The sequence below is a fragment of the Miscanthus floridulus genome, chromosome 7 (assembly GCF_019320115.1).
Source record: "Miscanthus floridulus cultivar M001 chromosome 7, ASM1932011v1, whole genome shotgun sequence".
NCBI lineage: Eukaryota > Viridiplantae > Streptophyta > Magnoliopsida > Poales > Poaceae > Miscanthus > Miscanthus floridulus.
In genome coordinates, this window is record NC_089586.1 from 28,971,078 (window position 1) to 28,994,012 (window position 22,935).

General features: G+C 39.7%; 1 non-coding gene across 1 annotated transcript; it reads left to right on the plus strand.

Annotated features, from left to right (window-relative positions):
- Positions 1-17,029: 17,029 nt before the first annotated feature.
- LOC136468157 (small nucleolar RNA R71) lies at positions 17,030-17,136 on the plus strand. The gene has a single exon (XR_010761696.1). It is a non-coding gene; the product is annotated as a small nucleolar RNA R71 (small nucleolar RNA).
- Positions 17,137-22,935: the final 5,799 nt, after the last annotated feature.

Consider the following 22,935-nt stretch of genomic DNA (forward strand, 5'->3'; position numbering starts at 1 on the left):
TTCTGGTGCTTCGCATTCTTTTATCTCCCAAGCTTTTGTTAGAATGCATAGCATACCTTTGTGTGCCATGAAAAACCCCATACTAGTAAATTCCCCGGGAGGTAGTATGCCCGCTTCTTATTGGAGCCCCTCAACTAGCATTTCCTTAAGGGGGGTAGACTTCAAAGTGAAGCCTATTGTGTTGAGAACAGCGGGAATTGATCTTATTCTAGGAATGGATTGGATGAAACAACACCGGGCAGTGATTCAGTGTCAGGAGAAATCTGTGGTTGTGACATCACTCAATGGAGATAGAATCTGTGTAGAAGTGGTAGTGCAAGCTTAGCCTACAGCCACAGTGAACTAGCTAGATGGTGAAGTCAATGAACAAGATCGTGTCATGGAGGAGTTCTCAGATGTCTTCCCCGATGACTTGCCAGGTATGCCACCTGACCGAGACATTGAATTCATTATTGAATTATTACCTGGAACTGCACCAATAGCTAAACATCCATATAGAATGGGAGTTAATGAATTAGAAGAGCTTAAGAAACAACTAAAAGAGTTGTAAGAAAAAGGTTTCATATGCCCCAGTTCTTCCCTGTGGGGGGCACATGTGATCTTTGTGGTTAAGAAGGATGGTAGTCAACGGATGTGTGTGGATTACCGCTCACTTAATGAGGTTACAATCAAGAATAAATACCCTTTGCCTAGGATTGATGATTTGTTTGATCAGTTGAGAGGAGCACATGTGTTCTCCAAGATTGATCTCCGCTCTGGGTATCATCAGCTTAAGATTCGAAACTCGGACATACCCAAGACAACATTCACTACACGGTATGGATTATATGAGTACACCGTTATGTCTTTTGGATTGACCAATGCACCTGCATACTTCATGTATCTGATGAATAAGGTGTTCATGGAATTTCTGGATAAATTTGTGGTGGTATTCATAGATGACATACTAATATTCTCCAAGACTGAAGAAGAACATGCTGAACATATAAGGTTAGTCTTGCAAAAGCTTAGAGAACATAAGTTGTACGCTAAGTGGAGCAAGTGTGAGTTTTGGTTAAAGGAAGTTTCTTTTCTGGGTCATGTTGTCTCCAATGGTGGAATAGCAGTGGATCCAGGCAAAGTGCAAGATGTACTAAATTGGAAACCACCAACAACTGTAAGTGAGATTTGAAGCTTTTTGGAATTGGCTGGATACTACAGAAGGTTCATTGAAGGTTTTTCCAAGCTAGCCAAGCCTATGACAGCTCTGTTGGAAAAGAATGCCAAATTTGTATGGTCTGATAAATGCCAGGCAAACTTTGAAGAGCTAAAGAAGAGATTGACTACAACCCCAGTATTAATTCTGCCAGATTTAAGCAAGAACTTCTCTATTTATTGTGATGCATCCCATTTGGGTCTTGGATGTGTGCTTATGCAAGAAGGAAGAGTGGTTGCATATGCATCTAGACAACTAAGGAAGCATGAGTTGAACTATCCTACTCATGACTTGGAATTGGCAGCTGTGGTTCATGCTTTGAAGATCTGGAGACATTATCTAATTGGACATAAGAGTGATATCTATACTGATCATAAGAGTTTGAAGTATATCTTCACCCAATCAGATCTAAATCTGAGACAACGTCGTTGGTTGGAATTGATCAAAGACTATGATTTGGAAGTGCATTATCACCCGGGAAAGGCAAACGTCGTAGCTGATGCACTTAGCAGAAAGAGCTATGCCAATGGACTTTAGATGACATCTATGTCAGCAGAGTTGTGTGCTGAAATGGAGTATCTCAACTTGAGCTTTGTCACTAATGCAATGGAATTGGTGATAGAGCCTACATTGGAGCAAGAGATATGCAAAGGTCAATTGGAGGATGAAAAACTTAAGGAGATAGCAGAGAATGTAGTGCTTGGAAAGGCACCCGGATTCAGAATGGATGAGAATGGCACTCTTTGGTTCAGAAAAAGGATATGTGTACCTGAAGTGAAAGCTATCCGAGATGCAATTCTGCAAGAGGCCCATGAGTCTGCTTACTCTATACATCCCGGAAGTACCAAGATGTACTTGGATCTCAAGGAGAAGTATTGGTGGTATGGTTTGAAGAGAGATGTGGCAGAATATGTGGCTTTGTGTGACACTTGTCAAAGAGTGAAAGCTGAGCATCAAAGACCTACAGGGTTACTACAACCAATGAAAATTCCTGAATGGAAATGGGAAGAAGTTGGTATGGATTTTATTGTAGTACTGCCCCGCACTCAAAGAGGCTATGATTCAATATGGGTAATAGTGGATCGACTCACAAAGGTTGCCCACTTTTTACCAGTCAAGACTACCTATACTGGTGCAAGACTAGCAGAGTTGTACATGGAAAGAATAGTGTGCTTACATGGTGTTCCCAAGAAAATTGTGTCGGATAGAGGCACTCAGTTTACATCGCAATTCTGGCATAAAGTACATAGATCTTTGGGGACAAAGTTGAATTTCAGTTCCACTTACCACCCGCAAACTGATGAACAGACTGAAAGGATCAACTAGATTTTGGAAGATATGTTGAGAGCTTGTGCACTTCAGTATGGTGATAGTTGGGATAAGAGTTTGCCATACGTAGAGTTCTCGTACAACAACAGTTATCAGAAGAGTCTCAAAATGGCACCTTTCGAGGCGTTGTATGGGCGTAAGTGTAGAACGCCTTTGTTCTGGAATCAGACTGGAGAAACTCAAGTGTTTGGACCCGATGTCCTTAGAGACGCGGAAGAACAAGTGAGGATGATTAGAGACAATTTGAGAGTAGCTCAGTCCCGACAGAAGAGTTACGCTGATATTCGCAGAAGAGAGCTGACTTTCGAGATTAGTGATTATGTGTACTTGAAGGTGTCACCAATGAGAAGTGTGAGAAGATTCAATATGAAGGGAAAGTTAGCACCAAGGTATATTGGACCTTTTAAGATCCTAGAGAGACGTGGAGAAGTAGCTTATCAGTTGGAACTGCCTGAGAGTTTGTCAGGTGTGCACGACGTGTTCCATGTTTCCCAATTGAAGAAGTGTTTGAGGGTACCAGAAGAGCAAATTCCTTTGGAAGAACTTGCTGTCAAGGAAGATCTTACTTATGAAGAGTATCCGATAAAGATCTTGGAAACTGCCGAAAGAGTTACAAGAAGCCGAACTGTAAAGATGTGCAAGGTGCAGTGGAATCGATATACAGAGGACTGAGTCTACTTGGGAAAGAGAAGAGGATCTGAAGAAAGACTTATCCCCAACTATTTGAGTAAGCAATCACCCGAATCTCGAGGACGAGATTCATCTTAAGGGGGGTAGAATTGTAACATCCTAAAATTTGCACTCTTTTAATAGCTAAATTGATTTATTTACGTAATTATGTGTGCATTAAAAGATAGGGAAATAATAAATTTTGTGGAATTAAAATTTAAAAATAAGGTTAGAAACTTTTTGATGCATACATGCTGCTGCATATCATTTTGTGAATGTTTGGAATTTATTAAAGATTTCAAAAAGAATTGAAATTTAAATTTAAAAATGGATTTGGAAAATTGTAGAAAAAGAAAAAGAAAAGAATCATTTTTCTCTCCCTCCCTTCTTGAATTTCGGCCCGCAGGCTTTCCTTCTGTTGGCCCAGCCCCCCACCGCGCTGGCCCAGCTCGCCTCCCTCCTTGCACGCCTCACTCGGCCTAGCGCTAGTAGCCGGCCCAGCACTGCTGCCGGCCCAGCACAGCCGCCAGCCCAGCCGCCGCGCCTTCCTCACGCCCACAGCCGCTGACCGCCCGGCCCCACATGTCGGTGCCGTCCCCTTCCCCGCGTGGCTCGGCAACCACCCGCGCCCGGTGTCTGAGCAACCGCCGCCCACGACGGGCATCGTGGGAGCGTCTCCCCCCGCTCCTCGGCCTTGATAAATAGTAGCCGAGCCCCCCCCCCCCGCGCGCCCCCTGCTGCTCCTCCACGCCGTTTTCTCTCGCGTTCACGCCTCGGAAGCCCCACAACCGCCGCACGGAAGAGCTCCGCCGGCCACCATCCTCGCCGTCCGCGTCGCCACCTTCTCCGAGCCTCCCCGTCCTCGTTCTTCCCCGCGGTGAGAATCCCCTGGCCTCCCTCTACCTCCCGGTACCGTTACTTTCGTTTTTCATGGCTTATAGAGCCCTGGCCGCATGCGCCCGCGAGCTTTGGCCGCCGGCCATGGCGCCCGCCGCCTCGGCTCACTCCTCCAGCCACTTCCTTGGCCTGGCCGAGTTCCCCTCCTCCCCAGCTTTCTCCCGGTGCCTCCGGATTTCCGAACCGTGGCCCGTAGGCCTCTGGCCGCGCGCTCCGATGACCTCCATGCCGCCGGCAATGGAGTTTGCCACCGGCGTCACTGTTCCGGCCGGCCACCTTCTTCTCCCTTCCCCCGGATCCATTCCTGGCCGCTCGTTTCTAATCCAACGGCCGAGAACATCCGATACCCCTTCGCGGGTTATTTTTCTAAAGAGACCCTCGGTTTTCATCTAATTGAACCCGCAGTCCAATGCGTAGTTCCCCGAATGCGCATTCTCGTTTTGAAAACGTAAACTTCACTGCTTAAGTCTAAAATACGTTTTCAGTATTTACAGAAATGCCATTTGAACTGTTTTGCTTATAAAATTGTCGTTTTAGCTCCGAATTGATCCATTCAAATCGCGTTAGCTTCGTAATTCCATAACCTACATGTTAGAACCACTGTTAGTCAAGTTTGGAACTTTTTAATTTCATGGTTAGATTTAATTAAATATATTGCTATAGGAAAACCCGTTTAAATCATAACTTTCAGCATTTTAGCTCCGTTTTTCGTGAATTTCGCGTTGACGTGATCGTAGCAGAGACGTAGATTATTTTCACAAACATTTTATCTTGTTTTGCAATACTGTTGGTGTACTGTTCTAATGATAGGAATGTTTGCCTTGCATGAATGCTTTTGGAATGTTGTATGTTGTCGTGTTGGTCGCGTTCAGACGGTGAGGAGAACGTTGGAGACCAAGAATTCTTCGACGACCAGTAGGACCAGCACGTGTTTGTGAACCAAGGCAAGTATAGCATGGGCCTACCTTGATGTCCTATTTCACTTTAATCAATTACTCATTTGCATGTGTCTAATTTTGATACCCATAAGGACATCCTAGTGATTGTTTATCCTGTTCCTTGTCTCCTATGGGTTAAATGCATATGGGTAGATTGCTAGTGCTCTAACTGAACTTGATATACATGATGATGAATGATTCTATGGAACAAAGAGTTTAACATGATTTATAACAACTGTTCCATAGGGCGAAAGTGCAAATGACCTTTGTTCATGTTGCTCCCAGCCCTCCATAAGGACTTATCTGTCGGCAAAAGCTGGGACTGACAGTGCAACCGGGAGAGTCATATGGCTCTGACTTTAGCTCAGTAATATGATCTTTTCTAGCTAGTTAGAGGTTACCTTTTTGGCGCAAATGGGGCTTGCCACGTTGGGTATAGGGCTACCTCTATTGCTATGAGTATAGCCGCGATGGACATGTGCCATAGGAAAGGGGGGTTCCTACATCTGCCTGCCAAGGAAACCTAGCGGCCCTAACTTGTTAGTGAAACCTATAAAATGGCTTCATAGTGTACCCTGCCCGCTCACCTTAGCAGTGACATGAGAGTAATTAACCTAGGCATATGGGGATCATGACTCGCGGTGAATGTGCACCTCCTCTGCAGAGGGTAACAAACTGTTATAACAGCCGTGCTCACGGTCACGAGTGGCTCAGAAAACTCATAGAATAACTGGATACTTGATGATGATCATTTAAGATGTTCTATGATGTTATACGATACACTTTACCCTGATATATGTTCTTATGGGATTAAATGGGAGCTTAAGCACAATTTGATAATATCTGATAATAAAAGCTTGTCGTACTAAAAATGCTAACTGCAGTAAACTAGAGTCAACCCTTTTTGAGCTTCATAACCCCATGTTAGCTTGTTAAGTACAGGATGTACTTACGCTTGTTTATTTTCTTTATTTGGATAAAAATCCTGGATGGGTAACAAATGACAACGGGTAACAGATGACAACGGGTATGAGGAATTCCCGGAGGATTTTTAGGCTTGTGGTCAACCAGTTGACCTTCCCTGTGATGAAGCCCACGAGAGTTTATTATCTGTTTATATTCCGCTGTGTAATGTAAGACTAAGTTATATTATGGATCTGATGTACGAACACCGTGATGATACATTATGTAATTTGTCAGCTTGTGTGTGTGATTGATCCCTGGGCACACACGAGATTCATTCATTCAATTTTATCCTTAAAATTGGGTGTGACACGTTCTCCAAACATAGGTGGAACTTGGTTAGTAGTAAATGCATGCATGATAAAGGTTTCTTATTTCTCCTCTTTTTGTGTCTTAATTGGAGGTCAGATTTGGTTGTTAAGGACTGCCAACAAGCTCCCCCACACTTAGTCCTTTGCTCGTCCTTGAGTAAAGTTTAGAGATAAAAGTAATCAAGAGACTAACATCCTAAGATATATGCCTTACATAAAAGTTATTCCAACACATTCTTTATACCAGTGGGATATGTGGCATTAGCTAACATGTTTCCTTGGGTTGTTGGCAAGTGGAATAGTCCTTGAAACAAAGTAATCTCCCCAATTTCACATCTTAGCAACTTAGAGTTTTGGAGTTTTTTTTTCTCAAGAAAAAGCTTAGTTCACTTTATACTCCTCAAATGGCACTCTCAAATCACTTAATGGTGTATAAATCCTTGCCAAGGCAAAGCAATGTTTTGCCTTCTTATACTTCTAAAAAGGTTTATATGGAGCTTTAGGTAGGGATAAACAATATAGCTTACTTGTATTGCATGTTGTACAGTCAAATCGAGGCTCCAAGGAGAGAAGTGTCATATTCTTAGATCAAGATGTGCACATGTGTGGAAAAATGGTAAATTAAAACTATAGTCCTTTTGTAGATATGATCTCTCTCTATAACTTATTATTTTGAAACATGGCTATCTTTCTTCCTTCTCCCTTTTTTCAATACATGAGCCTTCAAGTGCTCATCATTTTTTTTCTTTTTGAACGTTGGACCTTCATGTGTCCATTTTTTTATCATAAACTTTTTGCATAGCCCATGTCTCTTTTTTCTAAACCATATATTTAGTCAGAGATCACTTTCTTTTAGAATATGGAGTATTTACCTAACAAGCGTTTTTATCTACTCCTAGTGTAGGAATAGAGTTTTTGGTGGGTCTAAATGGAAGCATGTTTTTTGCGCACTCTCAGTGTAAGAGCAGCATATATGTGGGTGTATGTAATCTTAATCTTGGGAGCATGATAAATCTCTCAACAAGGGTCAACAAGACTCGACCAAACTCAATACAATAACAAGTAGCGTATGTGAAAGACTTGAAACTTGCAAGATGTTATATTTGGCTTTGGTAGGAATTGCTCACCAATTGAGGAATATGTGATACTGCAGTTTTATAACAATTTTTCATCAAAATAAATTCTCCAAGTACCTTGAATAGAAATTGTAGGATTTTTAAGTCAGAACTATATCACACCTCACAATAACTTAGTCAACATGATTGTCCTATTAGAATATTTTCCCACAAGCATAAGTGTATGTATATGGAACAAACTTTGTGCAAGTTTCTATCTTAAACATGTTATGAACATGTCACTTTTCAAAATTTTAAGTGTGGTGAATAAGGGCATTGTTCATCAGGAGAAGATATTAGGGATAAATTGAGTTTAATTTTAGTGATCAAGATTTATGTTTGTTTAAACTTAAAGTTAGAGGGAGTTGAGGGTTGTGTTGCATAAACCATCATTGAAGATGAAGGAGCTACGAGAAGTCAGAGATGGGTTGGCTAAACCAAAGGTCTAGCCAATCCTCTTTGGGGCCATCTGTTCTGTCCTTCTGCACATTGGATCATTTGATGTTGTGCAACATGTTGGGGGATCTCGAATGTGTGTTAGTTATGATTGAGAGATCTTTGCCACACTTATTGTTGTACCTACTTTTTATTTAACAAAGAAAAACAAAAAGAAATAGACAAGAGCTCTACCAGTTGAAACACTAGGGAGCCTTAATTTTATTATTATTACTTTTATTTTTGTTATTTATTAGTACTATTATTATTATTTATTCCATTTTATGGGTTCACCCAACTTTCTATCATTTAGCATAAACAAGGCTAAGGTAAAGTTTGAAAAATAAACATAGCCTTGATTTATCTCCATAATAGATTAGTTCCATTGTTTATGAAAGTAATACTCAATGTTCATTAATCAAATTTCAACACCATGTCAAATTTTGATTAAAAAGGCTATTTTATCCTAAGCACCATGCTTAATTAAAAAGCCTATAGATGTAACTTAAGAATACACCTAAACCTGAGCATATGTCATGAACAAAGGAAGCATGTACTGGTATAAGCAAGTTTATATTTTCATGGAGACAAACATGATTAAAATGTGTTGATGAACATTTTATTTACCTTTGCATACCTAAGTTATTACCAGCAACATTTATAGATGGAAACTTTGAAGCTGCTGTAGGGATGGCTGTATATGGTCCATCTCAGGTTATCACCAAGGTTAGGTCACACACACAACTAGTGTGTATGGACCATGGGCTTTAGTGATAGCAAAGGTGTAGAAGAGGAGAATGCTCCTTCTTTCTCTTCTTCTCTTTTCTCTATCTATTTTTATCATTTATTTTTTTATAATAGATTTTTTTCTTAGGAGAGTTTTATTTTGAAGTAAGAATTCAAAATTTTAATCTAGAAATATTTATTTTGAATTTTAAAGATAGCTACCGATTTACCTTCGGCAAGGGCTCACCATTTTAAGTCCATTGAGCAGGACTTCTCCATTGCATTTTATCTTGAATTGGCATCATCTCATCCTGGATATGGATAAGGATAATTGCACTTTTTGTTTTCGCCATACCATCTTGATCTTCATGTGGTTTGCATTGGTGGATGTGTGATCATGTTTCTTTTGATCAAGATTTCATCCCTACATAGGGTTAGTGGACAATACATACCCGAGGGATTTATGAATGTTTTGAAACAATAGTGGTTAATGTTACGAGCTAAAGGTTTTCCTCTATGCTAAATAAAAGTGGTTCATATACGTTCAATTAGCAAAGAGAGCCCTTTCTTTTTTAGATTCAAAACCTTTGTTTATTCAAAGTTCACCAAATGAGTTTTGATTTATTTCCATTATGAATTCATCTCAAGGGCTTACCCACATGAATTTGATAATATCCTGCACGGGTTAGTCCATGCATGCAACCAGAGTCTATATTTAGCAATTTCAGTTCAAAAATCAAACTAGACTCCATGTCCAATTTGATTAAGGTAGGCTAATTAACCTAAGCACCATGCTTAATTTAAATAGCCTTTGGAAGCATGATAATTACATCCAAACTAAGCACCATGCCTAATTTAAAAGGTGTACGACTAACATCCAAACCAAAGCATACTAGAATAGAAAAAAGATGCATGAAAGTAACATGAGATTCACTTAAACGGGAGGTGAGAACTTTGAATGGTGAACTAGAGAACCATTATTGTTTTTTATATGCAGGCAATGCAAACAGGGTGGATGAGTTGAATTTAAACAAGCATGCCATGGTTTTGGAAAGGAAATTAAATGAGTGACATGCATGCAAACATCAGTGGTAGAAAGAAACTAAAAATAGGAAAGATATGTTTGTGTTGGTTCTCTCATACCTTGCTTAATTGTACCATCTCCCACAATTTGTGATTGAATTCTGAGTGATGTAATGTAGTTGTTCCATCACATATGATGCTTGTTTTTCACTTAACGGCGACCTTCTCTCTTTCATTCTCCCCACACTTGGACTTTTGTGAAAATCAAGTGTGTAGTGTTGGGGGTCTCCTTTTGAGTGTGTCGTATCACCAAAGGTCATCATAGTATGTAGTCAATGTAGCTCTCATGATTTCGAGCATCGTATGTCCCCTATTCTTCTTGATCTTAACCTGTCATGGTTAGAAAACAAGAATACCCAAAGGTGCATACTAACTTGAAAACATGATCTTGCTGTTATTGATAAGAAAAGTTGTGTGTGTGTTTTTATGATAATCCGGAGTATCTCCTAGTGCTTAGTTTATGGTCATAAGCTTGACCGCCAAAGCTAGGACGGAGTTTATAGCTAGAAGCTGTGATTGGCTTCGAAGGTGGGGGTAAGCCTGGGCAAAATACCCGATACCCATTACCCGTATCCGAATTACCCGAACCCGGACCCGAATTACCCGAACCCGAGGTACCCGATCCCAAATTCGGATAGCGATTTTGATTACCCGAAATTAGTTTGGGTAATTCGGGTAATATCCCCCGGTACCCAAACTACCCGAACTACCCAAAGATTTGTTTTGTCTTTGTATTCATCATGTGTTGTTAGCTGAACCATTTAACTTATCACTTTATTAGAATATAATTCTCTCTATTTGAATGAGTGACTGTAATATATTATTCTCTACAAATTACTATTGAAATTCTATACAAATTGCTGCTGAAATTATGTATAGATCGCTACTGAAATTTAGTGTAGTTTGTTGTTTTCTGTAAATTTGGGTATATCGGGTAATACCCGAACCCGAACCCGAATTATTGGGTACCCGAATTTGCGGGTAGTGTTTTTTCGGGGGTAATATCGGGTAGCAATTTTTATTACCCGAATTTTGAATTACCCGAATTACCCGACCCAAAAAAATCGGGTAACCCGAACGCCCAGGCTTAGGTGGGGGATCTAAGAACTCGTCCTAAGGAGCAGATATATATATATATATATATATATATATATATATATATATATATATATATTAAATGGAAGGGCTACATGGTGAAAAAGAATAGAAAGAATAACATTTTTTTGAAAGGAAAGATAAAACACAAGGATACATGGGTGAACTAGGTTCAGAGACAATTACGACAACCGTTCCCTAGCAACGGCGCTAGAAATGCTTGTTGGTATTTCTTAACACATACAGAAATAATATAGAAGCGCACGGAATTACCATTGTAGCATTTCACCCGAAAGGATTCAGGGTATCATATTTCCTCAGGGAACGGGTGTGTAAGAGTCTCTTAACTAGTTCACCTAAGATAACAAGAAGAAAGATAACTCGGGTAGCGAGGTTTTCTAGGGATAGAGATCCTAAGCTAAGATAGCTTTGCCACTACATACTTACTTCGAGCATCGGATCACACCTGGTCTGCCAAGCATGGTCAGCCTATAGCCTATGTCGAACCTAGACATGGGGGAATACGAGGGACGGACAGGGCTATCACCACCTACTGCCTACTCCTCAACCATGGGAATAAGGTAAACGAAGGTAGCCTCTAGCCTACACACCATGTCTACGCTATCGACTACTACTCTAGCGCCGTACAGGGTTATCCGTCTTTATCAGGAGCCCTCTACTAGAGTATCCTCTATGAGAACGGATGATGAACCCACAAGTAAATAGTAAACAAGACTAACTTAAAGTAGAAGTCACCACCGAAGATAAACACGAACCTTTGCACTCCAAATAGTACTAGATTCACCGAGGTACAAATGAAGAGGGAGCCAACATTCCCGATATTCCTTCCGCTATGTGTACAATGGGCCCCAAGTACACAAATGGAGGTAGCTAATAATTCTAGTACTTCTCCATCTCTTTTCCTTCCTCACTCACTCCCTAAACTAAGCAAAGAGGTAAGATATGAAAGTGGAGCTCCTCCTCTTCTTGCTACATTGTGTATCTTGTGTTGTGTGCTTCCCAAGTGTGTTGAGAGAGGGAGGGGTACCCCTCTATTTATACAAGAGCAAGGCGGTGCTTCTATCTATCTTTGGTGTGAAAGCATTGGATGCATCACCTCAGCATGGGAGCATGCCACCGTTAGAGCGAGGCGCGACTAAGCAGCGTCGGCAGGGGGTCGGCCGCCCCTTGACCGTGGCCACTCACCTCCGCCTTTGCCTGGTAAGGCATGGGCTAGACATGGATCCCTGCTCCATGGTGTTTTGCCCAGTTTACACTAAGTTGATGGACGTCTTCCTTGTTCCTTTGCGCAAATCAGCGTCGGAAAGCACCTTTCGGTGAATTATTCCATGTATTTGTGTTTGTGACCTACAAAATAATGTTCTCCAAATACATGTGGAACTTGGTTAGTAGTAAATGCATATGTGATCAAGATTGCTTATTTCTCCTCTTTTTGTGTCTTAATTGGCGATCGGAATTTAGTCGTTAAGGACCGCCAACATTTTCCTAGCCTAAATATCATGTTTGGCTCTGGTAGGAATTGAAGCTTTGTCATATAGGAACTCATCATGTTGCCTTTTTATGTTTTTCAAAGGAAATCTCTAGAATTTTAGTATCACTTCAAACAAGATAAATAGCAGCTCAGACCTTCTAATATCATATCCGTCAATTACCTAAATTTAGATCAAACATTGCTACCCACGAGTTTCAAGTTCAGAGTAAATTCTTATGTCAAAACAATTTTATCCAAAACTCAGGAGAATTTAAGGCTAAAAACCGGGTACTTGAAAGGAATTATAATAGAGCAACTATTCATCATTTCCATTGTGAACCATCATCTTCAAGTTCTTTTTATTTATTCGCTCTTAAAAATAGAAATTTAAAGCAAACTTTATACACAGTCTTTTTATTTGGTTTTCATCATTTTTTAGATCACACCTTACTATATATATAAAAGACAAAGATAAATTTTTATTTTGTTTTTAGTTATGCAATCTTTTTTTAATATAAAAGATAAATGCGAAAATAAATAAAGAAAAGGAAAAAGGAAACAAAATACTAGAAAAAGAAAAGTTACCTTAGATAATGGGGATCCTCCTCCCCCAAGCTGGGTGTTGCCGAAATCCTTCAGAATGGCTTGTTGAAGTTGAATTTCTAGGAACAAGTAGTTCTGGTTCTCATTCTCCTGCTGCTGATGCTGCTAGATGTTGGTGATGCGGTCTCCCATTTTCTGCTTGCCACTAGGCAGTGCCGATGAAGTTGGTTCTGGATGTCTTGCTGTGTCTCCTCGATGGTGGTCAACCTGGTGTCAAGGCAGGAATGCTCCATCTGCTGGTCATGGTGAACCCATTGGCTAATCATGATAGCCACGAGCAGAGAAGGACATATGTCCTCCCTAGTGGCCGCTTGAAACTTCTTCATATGGCTGCTGCTGATAGTAGTCGAAGTTGCCATATTGCCATTGCTCACTTGAGCCCTGCAACTAGGAGCTCTCACGTGCTGAGGAGCGGGCTGCTCCAAACCTAGCATGCGTCGGGCTAGTGCATGTGGGAGGAACCCATGGCTGGTCCCTCCTGCATCGCTGGTGAAAGTCCGGTCCCTCCTAGAATTGGGTCATCACCACGGTACTGAGGCTGTGGGTTGTGAGTGATTCTCGCAGAAGCACTTCTACGAGGTGCTGCCTCCTTAACATATAAATCAAAGACAAAAGAATCCACCGCATACAAACCGAGGTTCCGGTCTAGTATCGGAATCTCGGTTGTATAGTCCATGTACATCATGACAAGTTTTCCATCCTTATTCTTTTTTAACATTTGTGCTTGGACAAAATATTCATAGTCGATATACCAACGAAGAATGTCATCAATGTAAACAACAAAAGTATTTTCCAAACGACCCAAATTTTTGGCTGTTTGGGTGACTAGAGAAGTACACCCAACATCTCCCTTAAGTTCAAGAATCTCTTTCCATTGTTTCATCATAAATTTGACCGGTGAAACATTTCTTCTCTTAACCATGGCATAGAGCAGCTTAAGTTCATCATTCCTTATAGTGCGAAAATCATTTCTAGGAAATAAAGAAAATCCTAGCCATTTATGCATAAAGCGTAGGGTAGGGTGATGAATTTCATTTGTACGAGGATGGTAACAAGTAAGTTTTTTAGATATTTCTCTCCAAAATTTCATCCTATCAAAATCTTGTATAGCGGTGTCTACATCAACTACACACTGAGCATGGAATCCTAGAATCTCACTAAAATTCTTCCAAGGAACAGAAAAGTCTTTCCCAAACAGTCTAAATGTAACTTCAAAATCAGTGGTTTGCAAGGTGCATAGAAATTTCAGTGTTAAGAGTTTAGGCCCCGGCTCATCAATTTGCCAAACATTTTCTCATACAATAGTTTTAAATATGATTTCACTTTTAGTGTCCCTACCTGTAGAGCACAGAAGGGCTGGGTCATAGGTAGGAGTAAGAATGAACCTTCGGGTCTTTAGTTGCTTGAAGGCGTCTTTCTCCGTCTTGTTCCAGAGCTTGAGCTACTTCCTCTTCTAGAAGAATATTCCCTTTCAGCATGGGAAGATTGGGACTGGTGCTCCGACAGCGGGAGATGGAGTATCAATCTACATGTCGGTGTTCGCTTGGGATGAAGAGCTTCTCGTCAAATGGAACAATGCTGCCCACTTGAGCTTGCCCAAATACTTGCTCATCTTCCTGCAAAATAAACATAAGACAACATAACTCGTGGAATAGGTTAGGAAAATAGAAATGTCAGTGGTTAGCCATCCTAGAGTCAGTCGTTCGAGGGTCAGTTATCCGAGGTTGCCTAATGAATTTTTCTAATCAAGATTTTGGCAAAACTTCCCCCTTAATTCTATTCATTTTTCCTCTCAATTTTAACAACACTTCCACTCTTAAACCTTCTCACTTCTACTCTTAATTTCTCTCACCCTTGCTCAAAATTTAGCAACACTTCCACTCTAAAACTTCCTAATTCTAAAATCACTTCTACTAAGTGAATTTTCAAACTACGAAATTGGAGTTTGGAATTTCGAACTTGGGATGCTTGATTGCAGTTGTGGTTGTGCCCGAGAGCAAGCAGGAAGGGTGGTATTTATAGGTGGCATTGGCATAGGCTGGCTGGCCAAGTGGTGGGGCTGGCCTAGCCCCACATAGTGGCCAAATGACCTCCCCGTCCTCCTGATGCTTCTTTACTTCATGGTTAAGCAACGTGAGTGCTCCTTTCAGTGGCAATGCATCCTAGATGGTGCAGATTGGAGATGGAGGTGGAAACGAGGTGATGGAAGTGATGGATGGTGGTTGAGTGGGCCCCATATGTCTGTATTTCTACCGTATACTCACATATATATATATATATGTTATAAAAATATTTTATAATACTATGAAATATAAGAGGTTGAATGGATGGTATTTTTAGATTTTTACGCCTCCACGGTAAATATTTATTATGGGTTTTTATGCTCCGTAAAACTTATTTACATGGGGCTTGGATTTATATAATGCCATGATAAGAATTTTTTATTTTCTAATGTAGATATTAAAAAGTAAATATGCTAAGATAAAATGATTAATGCAATGTGAAAAGTAAATATAGATAACTACCTATTTTACCTCCCGGTGAGGGATTCAGGATTTTAAGTCTACCAAATCGAACTTCTCTAGTTGCATTTATTCCTCAGGTGCATCGGTCGGTCTTGGAGATTGAGACCTTGATGGTTGCACTAGCTTCTCTTGCCATTCCAAATTAGCGCATTGTTCTGGTCTTGGCTTGAAGGCGAATCGCTCTTCCTTGCCATTGATATGGAATTTAATTTCTCCAACTCTGACATCAATGTGTGCATTTGTAGTGCTCATGAAAGGTCTCCTAAGGATGAGGGGTGTCTTCATATCCTGCTAGTACGTCAAGTACTACAAAATCCACTAGAACAAAGAAGTTTTTTATTTTTACCAGAATATTTTTGGCAATTCCTATGGGGTAGCGGACTGATTGGTTGACTAGTTGTAGACACATCAATGTTGGCGTGACTGTTGAATAGTTGAGCTTGTCAAAAACCTTCTTGGGCATGACACTGACGCTTGCTCCAAGATCACATAGCGTATTCTTGAAGTTTTGACTCTCGATCAAACAATCAATAGTGGGACATCCTGGATCCTTCTTCTTGATAAGTGATGTGTTCAGAATGGCCGCACTACACTCTTCCTGTTAACTTGATTACCTCAGTGGTGGACAGTGGTCTTTTGCTATTGAGGATGTCTCAGAGATACTTTGCATAGGTAGTACCTGTATGGCATCTAGTAGAAGAATATTGATATATAATTTTTGAATTACCTCTACAAACTTCATGAACTGCTCATCCATTTTAACCTTTCGATTTCTACAGTGGAAACGGTAGGAAGGTGGTGTCATGAAAATCTTGCATCATTTCTTGTGCTTGTGGCTCAACTTCTTCAACTTCATCGTCCTTCCTCTCCTCTTGTGCTGCTTGCCGGTGTCTTACCTATCCTCATCGGATATGGCGGATCATGAGGAGTCTTGCCACCTCTTGTGGTTATGGCGTTGACCTTCTCAAGGTTAGTAGCAATAGGCAGAGCAGCAGCCAACTGGGCTAGTTATGATTCTATTTTTTTATTATAGCCAAGTTGGTCTTTGATGGCAGAAGAAAAGCTATCCATTTTAGTATTTATGTTTTCTAGAACCTTATCATTAAAAACAAGGTTTTTAGAAATATTTTCATTAAGCTTGGCTTGTCCTAAGATTAGGTCTCTCAAAGATGGTTGCTTAGGTTTAGGAGAATAATTACCTGGGTACTTACCTTGGTAAGTTAACCGTTGTTGTTGTTGACTCCATCCTTGTCTATGTTGTTGTGGAGTAAAATTGTTGATGACAATATTTGCAGTCTTCTTGATATTTGGGGAAATCAACCCCCATATATTCTCCACATACATTTTGAGAATTAAAAGCATCTTGAATGGCCTGATGATCTTTCTCGTAATTGGCTCGCTGGTCAAGCCAATTCAATAGTACAGTCCATTTTAGTTGACAGTGCACACACCACTTCTAGTACTTCTTCGCTCTTATTAAATGCTTGAATATTGCATTGAGACCAACCTTGATTAGAGGCTATCTTTTCCATGAGAGTTTCAACTTTTCTAAGGGTGAGTGACATAAATGATCCTCCAGTAGTAGCATCGAGCTGTTCATGAGCTTTTTGAGTTAATCCATGGTAAAAGCTTTGCATGAGCAACCAATCTTCCATCCCATGATGAGGATAATCTGAAATGTATTCTTGGAAATGTTTCTATGCTTCTAGAATGGTCTCTCCTTTCTATTATTGGAAGTTGGAAATCTTTCCTCTTAAGGCATTGGTCTTGCCTATAGAAAAAACTTTACTAGAAAGGCCTTCGAACATCTTGCCCACTTGTTGATGTTATCATTGTTGGTGTAGAACCACTACTTCACCCTTCCCACTAGAGAGAATGGAAAGAGGCAGAGTAGTATGATGTCTTGAGCAACGTCCTTGATGGTGATTGTGCTGCTTATCTCCAGGAAATTCTGAAGATGAGCACTAGCATCTTCATGTGCCTTTCCTGCTGAATGGAGTAGCTTGCACCATGTTGATGAGGCTTGGCTTGAGCTCGAACTCAAGGTTGTTGGTTTTGAGTGTTGGTCCAGTGCGAATGTTCTCAGTGCTTGGAGCAGAGAATTCACGCAGAGTCTTTTTAGCCATAGCTTCAGAAAACTAGGTGTTGAGCTCCTCTTGATTGGTTTGATTGTGATTGATGGAGATTATTAGTGAATCACAACCAATTCTACAATACCCTATATAAGATAAAAACAAAGACAAACAAGGGTAAGCCTACTAAAGTAGTGGTATAAAGTTATGATCTTGTCTATAAGTATTTATTTGATCAATTCTCTTAGCCTTAGTGCCCCTCCCTAGCAACTGGCGCTAGAAATGCTTGTTGGCATTTCTTTGCATCACTCTTTACTAAGTTCATCATCTCTAGCAATGATGGTAGAAATGCATTATTGGTAATTATTGAGAACACTTATAAATTTATATATACTAAGTAATCCGCAAGCGCACAGATAATATTCTAATGTAGCATTTCACCCTGGAAGTATGCCAGGTATCATTATTTATACTTTTATCCACTGAGAGGAGCGATGGGGTGGCAAGAGATATTGACAAATATGCATACTTATGACAAGTGAAAGGCATTGATAGTAATCCAGAGATAGAAATAGATACTCATAAATATAGTGTGGCTAGGCAGGAGATTAATTAAGAGCAAAAGAATTCCTAAGTCATTTCCTTATTTACTAAGTCTTTTGTACACCCAAGTATACACTCTCATCTATAGCATAATTAACTTTAGGGTCTATGCATAAGGAACATTACTAAGGAAGATCAAGAACAGAGCTTCGACTCCCTTCGCAACTAGGTTCTACTTGCTCTACAAATGGGGAGTAGACTACAAAGGACTCAACGGGAGTGTCACATCCATGATCTACTACATGACCTAGAGTGTAGAATGCATCTGCAGGTAAATAATATTTAAGCACCACTGCTTACATAATGTTGACCACTCAACTCACTCGAGTATTGAGCTAAGCAGCTTTGCTGAACATATGCATAAATTCATCATCAATCATAACTATATCAAGCATATAACTAGAGCAAACTAGGAATATAATAAATAGCAACATAGTATTAAAGTATCACAAAGTCATAAATAAAGAGGGATACAATGGATATACCAGCCTCCGGATGGTGAATCCGCAATCCTGAGCAATAGCCCAAACCCTACTTGAACCTTGCTAGCTAACCTATACTAGAACTTTGAAGAATTGGAGTTCTATTCTCTTCTCTCTGGAAACCCTAATTTCTAATCTGATCTTGACTTATGGTAGATTCTCCTTGAGGGAGGGTGCAGGTGCTGGAATATATAGGGCGGATTGTCAATTCTCAACCTTTGGATCAAACCGACTTGAATAAACGACATAGATGCAATCTAGGAGGCGGTACAGAACCGACATAAGAACTGGGGGGCTAACAGGTGGGCCCTAGGGCCGGTCAGCCTACAGGTCGGGCTGACCGAGCCCACCTGGTGGCGTCTCAGCCTCCGCTTTGGTGTGGTATCCTCTCGAGTCTTCTAGAACCTTCTATGGTTGTTTTTGCTACGGATAAGTGCGATTTGATTTGATAATTTGATCCACCTTGACGGGTTTCTAGATAAACCCTGCTGAAAACATAAATTCACCAAAACTCATGGAAATTGTTAGTTTAAACCTCTAAGTCTATGTTAATGATCATTTTCATGCATGATTTCAGGTTATATTGACGGTTCATGATGAATGGTAACTATCGTCAATAGCGCCCTTTCACAAAAATCCACCATCATTCAATACGTTACTACTATATATATCCCTAAGATCTCAGATCTAAATCCATCATGTTTCTAGGAAAATAGGGAGAAAATTTCTTGAAAGGAGAAGGGTGGTCTCTGAAATCTCAATCTACCAGGTGTGAACTCAGCCATGCACTTGTGCTTCAGGCACTTTTGGCAGTTGTTTCCATTTTTTGTGTTTTCCTGCCTTGAGACAAAGTTCAAATTTCCACACATTTCATAGAAATTTTTTCCATGGCACCCTTTCACAAAAATCCACCGTCATTTAATACGTTACTACTTAGTAATGTCCAGTATAAAAATGAAAGAAAACTTAATGAACTAAAACATCTATTTGGAGATCTGGTTAGTTTTGGAAGGCATATGATAACTAGGTACACTGCTATGTGTGAACCCAACCATGCACTTGTGCTTCTAGGCCCTTTCGGCAGTTGTTTCCATTTTTTGTGTTTTCCTGCCTTGAGACAAAGTTCAAAATTCCACACATTTCACATAATTTTTTTCCAAGGCGCCCTTTCACAAAAATCCACCGTCATTTAATACTTCAGTACTTAGTAATGGCTAGGATAAAAATGAAAGACAACTTAATGGACTAAATATCTCTTTGGAGATCTAGTTACTTTTGCAAGGCATATAATAACCTGGTCATTGCTAGGTGTGGGAACCCAGCCATGAGAGTGTGCGTCATGCCCATTTGGCAGCTTGTTTCAATATTTTGTTTTTTCCCAGCCTAGAGACAAAGTTCAAATTTCCACACATTTGACATATAAATTTTCCATGGTGCCCTTTCACAAAAATCCACCATCATTTAATATGTTACTAGTTAGTAAGGGCCGGGATAAAAATGAAAGAAAACTTAATAATGGACTAAAACATCTATTTGCAGATCTGGTTAGTTTTAGAAGGCATATGATAACTAGGTCAGTACCAGGTGTGAACCCTAGCCATGCACTTGTGCTTCATGCCCTTTTAGTAGTTGTTTCCATTTTTTGTTTTTCCCTGCCTTGAGACAAATTTCAAATTTGCACACATTTCACAGACAAATTTTCCATAGCGCCCTTTTGACAAAAAATCAACCAGCATTAAATATGTTACTGGTTAGTAATGACTAGGATAAAAATGAAAGAAAACTTAATGGACTAAAACATCTATTTGGAGATCTGGTTACTTTTGGCATGCATATAATAACCAGGTCATTGCTAGGTGTGTGAACCCAACCATCCGTACACATGTGCTTTAGGCACTTTTGGCAGTTGTTTTCATTTTTTCTTTATTCCCGCCTTGAGACAAAGTTCAAATTTTCCACACATTTGACATATAATTTTTCCATGGCGCCCTTTCACAAAAATCCAACATCATTCAATACGTTACTACTATATATATCCCAAAGATCTCGGATCCAAATCCATCCTGTTTCTAGGAAAATAGGGATAAAGTTTCTTGAAAGGAGAAGGGTGGTTTCTGATATCTCAATTTGCCAGGTGTGAAATCAGCCATGCACTTGTGCTTCAGGCAATTTTGGCAGTTATTTCCATTTTTTGTGTTTTCCTCCCTTGAGACAAAGTTCAAATTTTCACACATTTGACATAAAGTTTTTCCATGGCGCCCTTTCACAAAAATCCACCATCATTAAATACATTACTACTTAGTAACGGCCAGTATAAAAATGAAAGAAAACTTAATAATGGACTAAAACATCTATTTGGAGATCTGGTTAGTTTTGGAAGCCATATGATAACTTGGTCACTACCAGGTGTGAACCCAGCCATACCCTTGTGCTTCAGGCCCTTTCAGCAGTTGTTTCTATTTTCTATTTTTCCCAGCCTTGAGACAAAGTTCAAATTTCTAGACATTTCACACACAAATTTTCCATAGCGCCTTTGACATAAAATCAACCAACATTAAATACGTTACTAGTTAGTAATGGCCAGGATAAAAATGAAAGAAAACTCAATGGACTAAAACATCTATTTAGAGGTCTTGTTACTTTTGGAAGGCCTATAATAACTAGGTCATTGCCAAGTGTGTGAACCTAGCCATACACTTGCATTCAAGTACTTTTGGTAGTTGTTTTCATTTTCTGTTTTTCCCGCCTTGAGACAAAGTTCAAATTTCCACACATTTGACATAAAATTTTTTCCATGGCGCCCTTTCACAAAAATCCACCATCATTCAATAGATTACTACTATATATATCCCTAAGATCTCAGATCCAAATCCATCCTGTTTCTAGTAAAATAGGGAGAAAATTTTCTTGAAGGGCGAAGGATGGTCTCTGAAATCTCAATCTGCTAGGTGTGAACTCAGCAATGCACATGTGCTTCAGGCACTTTTGGCAGTTGTTTCTATTTTTTGTGTCTTCCTGCCTTGAGACAAAGTTCAAATTTCCACACATTTAACATAAAATTTTTCCATGGTGCCCTTTCACAAAAATCCACCATCATAATTTCCACACATTTCACATACAAATTTTCCATAACACCCTTTCACAAAAAATCAACCAACATTTAATACGTTACTAGTTAGTACTGGCCAGGATAAAAATGAAAGAAAACTTAATGGGCTAAAACATCTATTTGGAGATCTGGTTAATTTTGGAAGGCATATAATAACCAGGTCTTTGCCAGGTGTGTGAACCCAGCCATACACATGTGCTTCAGGCACTTTTAGCAGTTGTTTTCATTTTTTGTTTTATTCCACCTTGAGACAAAGTTCAAATCTGCACACATTTGTACATAAAAATTTTCCATGGCATTCTTTCACCAAAATCCACCATCATTCAATATGTCACTACTATATATATCCCTAAGATCTTAGATCCAAATCCATCATGTTTCTAGGAAAATAGGAAGAAAAATTCTTGAAAGGAGAAAGGTGGTCTCTTTGAAATCTCAATTTGCCAAGTGTGAACTCAGCCATGCACTTGTGCTTCAGGCACTTTTGGCAGTTATTTCCATTTTTTGTGTTTTGCTGCCTTGAGACAAAGTTCAAATTTCCACACATTTCACATAAATTTTTTCCAAGGCATATAATAACTTGGTCATTACCAGGTGTGGGAACCCAACCATGCACATGTGCTTCACGCCCATTTGGCAGTTGTTTCAATATTTTGTTTTTTCCGGCCTGGAGACAGAGTTCAAATTTCCACACATTTGACATACAAATTTTCCATGGTGCCCTTTCACAAAAATCCACCATCATTTAATATGTTACTAGTTAGTAATGGCTAGGATAAAAATGAAAGAAAACTTAGTGGACTTAAACATCTAGTTTCGAGATCCTGTTACTTTTGGCAGGCATGTAGTAACCTGGCCATTGCTAGGTGTGCACCTAGCCATGCACTTGTGCTTCAGACCATTTCAGCAATTGTTTCAATTTTTTGTTTTTCTCTCCTTGAGACAAAATCCAAATTTCCACACATTTTTATGGTGCCCTTTCACAAAAAACCACAATCATTTAATATGTTAGTACTTAGTAATGACCAGGATAAAAATGAGAGAAAACTTAATGGACTAAAATGACTCATTGGAGATCTAGTTACTTTGCAAGGTGTTAGTATATTTAAACGCACACAGATAAATCCGCAAGTGCATGGATGCCGATGTAGCACTTCACTATAAAGTATTCCAGAATATCGAACTTAAGGAAACGTGTGTCATGATTCAAATTTCAAATTTTGGAGAAGACGAGATCGTCTCCATGTTTTACGCTTGCGGTCTCCATGTTCTATGCATTGTTCCCATATTAAT